Here is a 7,803-nt window from a genome sequence, read left to right on the forward strand (position 1 = left end):
GGGACTGAGTGCTTCATATCCTCATAGTTAAAACAAGTAAATAAAATGAATTGACAGTGCACAAAATGCTTATGGTGTGTAACAGCTCATGCAAATTGGCTACTTCCTTGGTTTAAACATTTTGTAAATATAAATTGCTATGTTAGAAGATGACAGGGAAGGAGAGAGGAAATGGAAGGGAAACAAAAGGTAGAAGATAATAAGGAAAGGGACGGAGAGATAGAAAAGATAGGAAGAGGAGGAAAATGAGAAAGGAAAAAAAGGCAAAGAGGCACAGAAATAGAGGGAAAATAGAGAAAACAGGAGGGAGAGAGAGAAGATGCAAATATTCGAGTGGCTACAATATATCTGTATGCACAAAAGTCTTCAGAAGAGAAGTGAGAAATCAATGTGTTTCAACTTGAAGTCACCAATAACAATACTCTTATGATAATACTTGGAGAAGGCAATGGCAGCCCACTCCAGTACTCTTGCCTGGTAAATCCCATGGACAGAGGAGCCTGGTGGGCTGCAGTCCATGGGTCGCTAAGAGTCAGACACGACTAAGCAACTTCACTTTCACTATAATAATACTGATGACTTAGATCAGGTAGAGGGAGAGATAAATGTAAGTCCTGATGGATTCTTAGTCCAATTGTCACTTCCAGGGCTATTCAACTCTTGCTAGACACCTTTGGTCTGAGTTGAAGGGCTCGACAAGCACATCACCATTGCTATTTGAATGGTCACGGCAAATTTTATAGTAGCCTCAAACTATAAACATTCCAAATGCCCATCAACTGGTGAATGGATAAATAAATTGCAGTACATATGAATTACAAAATACTACTCAGCAAGAAAAGGGAACAGACTGTTGATAGATGTAGCAAATATTTGTTGTTGTTGTTCAGTCACTAAGTTGTGTCTCACTCTTTGTGGCTCCAGGGACTGTAGCATGCCAGACTTCACTGTCCTGCACTATCTCCCACAGTTTACTCAAGCTTATGTCCATTGAATCAGTGATGCCATCCAACCAACTCATCCCCTGTCATCCCCCTCTCCTCCTGCCCTCAGTCTTTCCTAGCATCAGGGTCTATTTCAATGAGTTGGCTGTTTGTACCAGGTGGACAAAGTATTGGAGGTTCAGCTACAGCATCAGTCCTTCCAGTGAATATTCAGGGTTGATTTCCTTTAGGATTGACTGGTTTGATCTCCTTGCTGTCCAAGGGACTCTCAAGAGTCTTCTCCAGCATCAAAGCATCAATTTTTTGGTACTCAGCCTTCTTTATGGTCCAACTCTCACATCTGTACATGACTACGGGAAAAACCATAGCTTTGAGTATACAGATCTTTGTCAGCAAAGTGATGTCTCTGCTTTTTAATACGCTGTCTAGGTTTGTCATAGCTTTTCTTCCAAAGAGCAAACGTCTTTTAATTTTATGGCTTCAGTCACCATGCATAGTTATTTTGGAGCCCAAGAAAATAAAATCTGTCACTGTTTCCATTTTTCCCCCATCTATTTGCCATAAAGTGATGGGACCAGATACCATGATCTTCATTCTTTGAATGTTGAGTTTTAAGCCAGCTTTTTCACTCTCCTCTTTTACCTTCATCAAGAGGCTCTTTAGTTCCTCTTCACTTTCTGCCATAAGGGTGGTTTCATCTGCATATCTGAGGTTGTTGATATTTCTAGCAAACATAGATGAATCTTGAAGACATATGCTAAGTGAAAGAAGCCAGACCTAAAAGGCTGTATATTGTATGATTCCATTTATATGGCATTCTAGAAAAGGCAAACTATAGTAATGGAGAATAAATCAGTGGTTGCCAGGGACGAGGGTCGGAAGTACAAGATTTCTGCAAAGCAGAATGAGGGACCTTTTGGGGGTGAAAGAAATGCTATTAATTTTGATTGTAGTGGTGTTTGCATGCCTATGTTCATTTGTCACAACTCATAGAACTGTCTGCTTAAAACTGGTGAATTCTAAATTATACCTAAAAAATGGCTGGTAAAAAACAAAAAAAAAAATCACCTAAGATCAACTTACTAATAAGTGGTCCTTAATCTTCATGAGGATCAGTATGTAGAAAACAGATATTTATGGGTCTAAAGCAGAGATTTAAAGGTGTTTGTTCACATGATTTCTTGGTGCCTTATTCATTAACTTGAAGTTCTTCACTCTGGCATTCAAGATATTTTGTAATCTGATTCCACTCTGCCTTAGCAACTTTGAGTATGTATGCATGCTCACCCCCTGAGTCATCTCTGACTCTTTGCAACCCCAAGGACTGAAGCCCTCCAGACTTCTCTGTCCATGGGATTTCTCAGACAAGAATACTGGAGTGGGTTGCCCTTTCCTTCTCCAGGGGATCTTCCCAACCCAGAGATTAAACCCTTGTCTCCTGTGCCTCCTGCACTGTGGGTAGATTCCTTATGACTGAGCCACCTGGGAAGCTAGATTTTACATCTATCTATCTATATATATATACACTTTTGACTTCTATCAGGCAGTTCTTCTCACTTCATACAAGATGTCCTCCCTGCTTAATCTCCTGGCATGCATGTGCCATGCCTGTTTCAATCTATTTACCTTTGCTTTTGCATATTTACCCTCTATGTTCTGGTATGCCCTACCCTCATTTGTCCACCCATTTATTGAGTGCCTACTGTGTGCCAAGTTTTAATAATTAGACACATTACTAAGGCTGCTAAAGTCTCTGTCTTCACAGAGCTGGCCATTACAATGCAGTATGGAAAGGGTTATGTATGATAGTGGAAAATACAAGGTATTAGTACTACAGAGAAAGGAAAAACCGAAATTTAGGAACAGACTTGTCAAGAATAGTTTCTCAAAAGAAATAACATATACCAATTCCATCTTCAGCGAACTCTATTTGAATGTTCTTCCTTATATAATCAACCTAATTATGTCTCCAAAAAGTAAAGTGGTTAATTAATGTATTGTTCACTCACATGTTAAAGAGTGGAGATTATAGCTCTTTCAGTTTTCTATTCTCTAAGCCACTCTGATCAGTTTCTTCAAAGATTCTTTATATGATATAGTTTTGCCTTCCCTAGCCATAAATCTGTGGTTAATAAGGATATACAGAGAAGGAAATGGCAACCCACTCCAGGATTCTTGCCTGGGAAATTCCATGGACAGAGGAGCCTCGTGGGCCACAGTCCATGGGGCCGCAAGAGTTGGACATGAGTGAAGTTACTTAGCACGCATGGAATCTAGAAAGATGGTACTGATGAGCCTATTTGCGGGGTAGCGATGGAGACGCACCAGGACCAAGGGAAAGGAGCAGTGATCCTCACAAAAGACTGAGCCAGACCTGCCCTTGAGTGTTTGAGGGTCTCCCGTGGAGGCATGAGTCAGCAGTGGCCTGCCACAGTGACAGAGGATCTCCGTTTTTTCATTCAAAAAACTAAGATCATGGCATCTGGTCCCATCACTTCATGGCAAATAGATGGGGAAAGAATGGAAACAGTGACAGACTTTATTTTCTTGGGCTCCAAAATCACTGTGGACGGGGACTGCAGCCATGAAATTAAAAGATGCTTGCTCCTTAGATGAAAAGCTACAACAAACCTTGACAGTGTATTAAAAAGCAGAGACATTACTTTGCCAACAAAGGTCCGTCTAGTCAAACCTATGGTTTTTCCAGTAGTAATGTATGGATGTGAGAGCTGGACAATAAAAAAGGCTGAGTGCTGAAGAACTGATGCCTTTGAAGTGTGGTATTGGAGGAGACTCTTGAGAGTCCCTTGGACTACAAGGAGATCAAACCAGTCAATCTTAAAGGAAATTGACCCTGAATTTTCACTGGAAGGACTGATGCTGAAGCTGAAGCTCCAATACTTTGGCCACCTGATGCAAAGAGCTGACTCATTGGAAAAGACCCTGATGCTGGGAAAGCTTGAAGGCAGGAGGAGAAGGGGATGATAGAGGATGAGATGGTTGGATGGCATCACCAACTCTATGGACATGAGTTTGAAAAATCTTTGGGAGATGGTGAAGGATAGGGAAGCCTGACGTGCTGCATTCCATAGTGTCACAAAGAGTCAGACACGACTGAGCGACTGAATAACAACAAATGGAGACACAGACATAGAGAACAGACTTGCAGATATGGCGGGGGAAAGACAGGGTGGGGTGAATTGAGACAGTAGCATGGAAACATACATTACCACATGTGAAACAGATAGCCAGTGGAAATTTACTGTATGACATGGGGAGCTCAAATCTGGTGCTCTGTGACAACCTAGAGGGATGGGGTGGAGTGGGAGGAGGGAGGAAGGTTTAAGAGGGAGAGGACATATGTGTACCTATGTCTGATTCATGTTGATGTATGGCAGATACCAACACAACATTGTAAAGCAATTATCCTCCAATTAAAAAGAAAGAAAGAAAAAAGTATGATTAAGAATCGAGGCTAAATTATGGTTATAAAGTAGATAGCGTGTAGTATGTAATGTCTCTATATATTCTGACAATGTAGATACAGAAAAACTGAACAAAAGGAGGGAAAATCAGGAGAGGATATGAAAAATAGAAAAATCTTTTAAAAACTTTTTTTACCCAAACTTAAAACTTTTTATTTTGTATTGGAGTATAGCCAATTAACAATGGTGTGGTAGTTTCAGGTAGTTTCCCAGAATACAGAAGGGACTCAGCCATACATATACATGTATCCATTCTCCCCCAAACTCCCCTTCTATCCAGGATGCCACATAACATTGAGCAGAGTTCCCTGTGCTATGCAGTAGGTCCTTGTTGGTTATCCATTTTCAATACAGCAGTAAGTAGATGACATTCCCAAAGTCCCTAACTATCCCTTCCCCTCGGTAACCATAAGTTCATTTTCTAAGTCTGTGAGTCTCTTTCTGTTTTGTCAGTTCACTTGTGTCATTTATTTTTATCTCCCACATATAAGGGATGCCATAGATATTTCTCCTTTCTGTCTGACTTAAAAATACAAGAAATTGAAAGGACAACCCACAGGATGGGAGAAACATTTGCAAATCACAAATCTGATAAGGGTCTATTTTCCAGAATGCATAAAGAACACTTAACAGTCAACAACAAAAAGACAAGCAACCTAATTAAACAACAGGCAAAGGACTTGAATAGACATTCCTCCAAAGCAGATGTGCAGATGTCCAAGAAGCACAAGAAAAGATGCTCAACATCTTTAGCCATTAGAGAAATGCAAATAAAAATCACCATGAGATACCACTTCACACCCACTATGATGGTTATTACAAGTAAAACAAACAAAAATAATAAGTTTTGGAGAAGATGCAGAGAAACTGGGACCCTCATATACTGTTGGGATTGCAAAAATGGAAGACCACTGTGGAAATCAGTGAGGTGGGTGGTTACTCAATAAGAGAAACATAGAATCACCATTGTTGTTGTTGTTCCATCTTCCCAGTCTTGTCTCACTCTTTGCAACTCCATGGACTGCAGCCACCCAAGCCTCCCTGTCCCTCACCATCTCCTGAAGTTTTCCCAAGTTCATGTTCATTGCATCGGTGATGCCATACAGCCATCTCATCCTCTGATGCCCTCTTCTCCTTCTGCCCTCAATCTTTCCCAGCATCAGGGACTTTTCTGATGAGTCGGCTGTTCCCATCAAATGACCAAAATACTGGGGCTTCAGCTTCAGCATCAATCCTTCCAACAAGTATTCACGGTTGACTTCCCTTAAGATTGACCGGTTTGATCTCCTTGCTGTCCAAGGGACTTTCAGGAGTTGTCTCCAGGACCACAGTTCAAAGGCATCAGTTCTTTGGTGTTCTGCTGAATTTACGGTCCAGATCTCACAACTGTATGTGGCCACTGGAAAGACCATAGCCTTGACTATATGGACCTTGGTCAGCAGAGTAATTTCTCTGCTTTTCAACACACTGTCTAGGTTTGTCACAGCTTTTCTTCCAAAGAACAAGCATCTTTAAATTTCATGACTCCTGTCACCATCCACAGTGATTTTGGAGCCCTCAAAGAGGAAATTTGTCACTACATCCACATTTTCCCCTTCTATTTGCCATGACGTGATGGGACCAGATGCCATGATATCAGTTTTTTGAATGTTGAATTTTAAGCCAGCTTTTTCACTCTCTTCCTTCACCACCTATCAAGAGGCTCTTTAGTTTCTCTTTGCTTTCTGTTGCTTTTTGACCTGCATACAGGTTTCTCAGGAGATAGGTAAGGTGGTCTGGTATTCCCATTTCTTTAATAAGTTTCCACAGTTTGCTGTGATCCACACAATCTGTTGCTTTCCTCTATTTATTTGCATTGTTCATTTAATAAGTCTTCCTTATCTCTCCTTGTTGTTCTCTGGAACTCTGCATTCAGTTGGGTATATCTTTCCCTTTCTCCTTTTCCTTTTGGTTCTCTTCTTTTCTCAGCTGTTGGTAAACCTCCTTTGCCTTGTAAAACCTCCAAAGACAATCACTTTGCCTTCTTGCATTTCTATTTTGGGAGGATAGTTTTGGTCAATGCCTACTGTACAATGTTATGAACATCTATCTATAGTTATTCAGGCACTTTGTCTACCACGTCTAATCCCTTGATTCTACTTGTCACCTCCACTGTATAATCATAAAGGATTTGATTTAGGTTATACCTGAATGACCTATTGGTTTTCACTACATTCTTCAATTTATGCCTGAATTTTGCAATAAGAAACTCCTGATCTGAGCCCTGTCAGCTCCATGTCTTATTTTTGCTGACTATATAAAGCTTTTGCATCTTTGCCTGAAAAAAATATAATCAATCTGATTTTGGTGTTGACCATCTGATGATGTCTGTGTATAGTGTTGTGGGAAGAGGTTGTTTGCTATGACCAGTATGTTCTCTTGACAAAACTCTCTTAGCCTTTGCCCTGCTTCATCTTGTACTCCAAGGTCAAATTTGCCTGTTATTCTGGGTGGCTCTTGACTTCCTACTTTTGCATTCCAATCCCCTATGATGAAAAGGACATCTTTTTTTTTTGGTGTTAGTTCTAGAAGGTGTTGTAGGTCTTCATAGAACCAGTCAACTTCAGCTTCTTCAGCAGCAGTGGTTGGAGCATAAACTTGGATTACTGTGATATTGAATGGTTTGCCTTGGAAACAAACTGAGATCATTCTGTCATTTTTGACATTGCACCCAAGTACTGCATTTCAGACTCTTTTGTTGACTATGATGGTTACTCCATTTCTTCTAAGGGATTCTTGCCCACAGTAGTAGATATAATGGTCATCTGAATTAAATTGGCCCATTCCCATTATTCACTTTGTTCATTGATTCCTAAGATGTCAGTGTTCACTCTTGCCATCTCCTGCTTGAGCACATCCAGTTTACCTTGATTCAAGGACCTAACTTTCCTGGTTCCTATGCAATATTGTCCTTTACAGTTCAGACTTAACTTTCACCACCAGACACATCCACAAGTGAGCATCGTTTCTGCTTTAGCCCAGCCACTTCATTCTTTCTGGAACTATTAGTAATTGCCCTCCACTCTTCACCAGTAACATATTGGACAAATTCCAACCTGGGGAACTCATTTTCTGGTGTCATATCTTTTTACCTTTTCCTATTGCCCATGGAGTTCTAGAGGCAAGAATACTAGAGTGTGTTGCCATTTTCCTCCTCCAGTGGACCACAATTTGTCAGAACTCTCCACTAAGATCCATCTGTCTTCAGTGGCCCTGCATGGCATGGCTCATAGCTTCACTGAGTTATGCAAGCACCTTCACCATAACAAGGCTGTGATCCATGAAGGGGGCAAGTAGCACTGGGGATGTCAATTTGCTCAAGCAATGAAACTACA

Source organism: Bos javanicus, chromosome X (genome assembly GCF_032452875.1).
Source record: "Bos javanicus breed banteng chromosome X, ARS-OSU_banteng_1.0, whole genome shotgun sequence".
NCBI classification, from domain to species: Eukaryota; Metazoa; Chordata; class Mammalia; order Artiodactyla; family Bovidae; genus Bos; species Bos javanicus.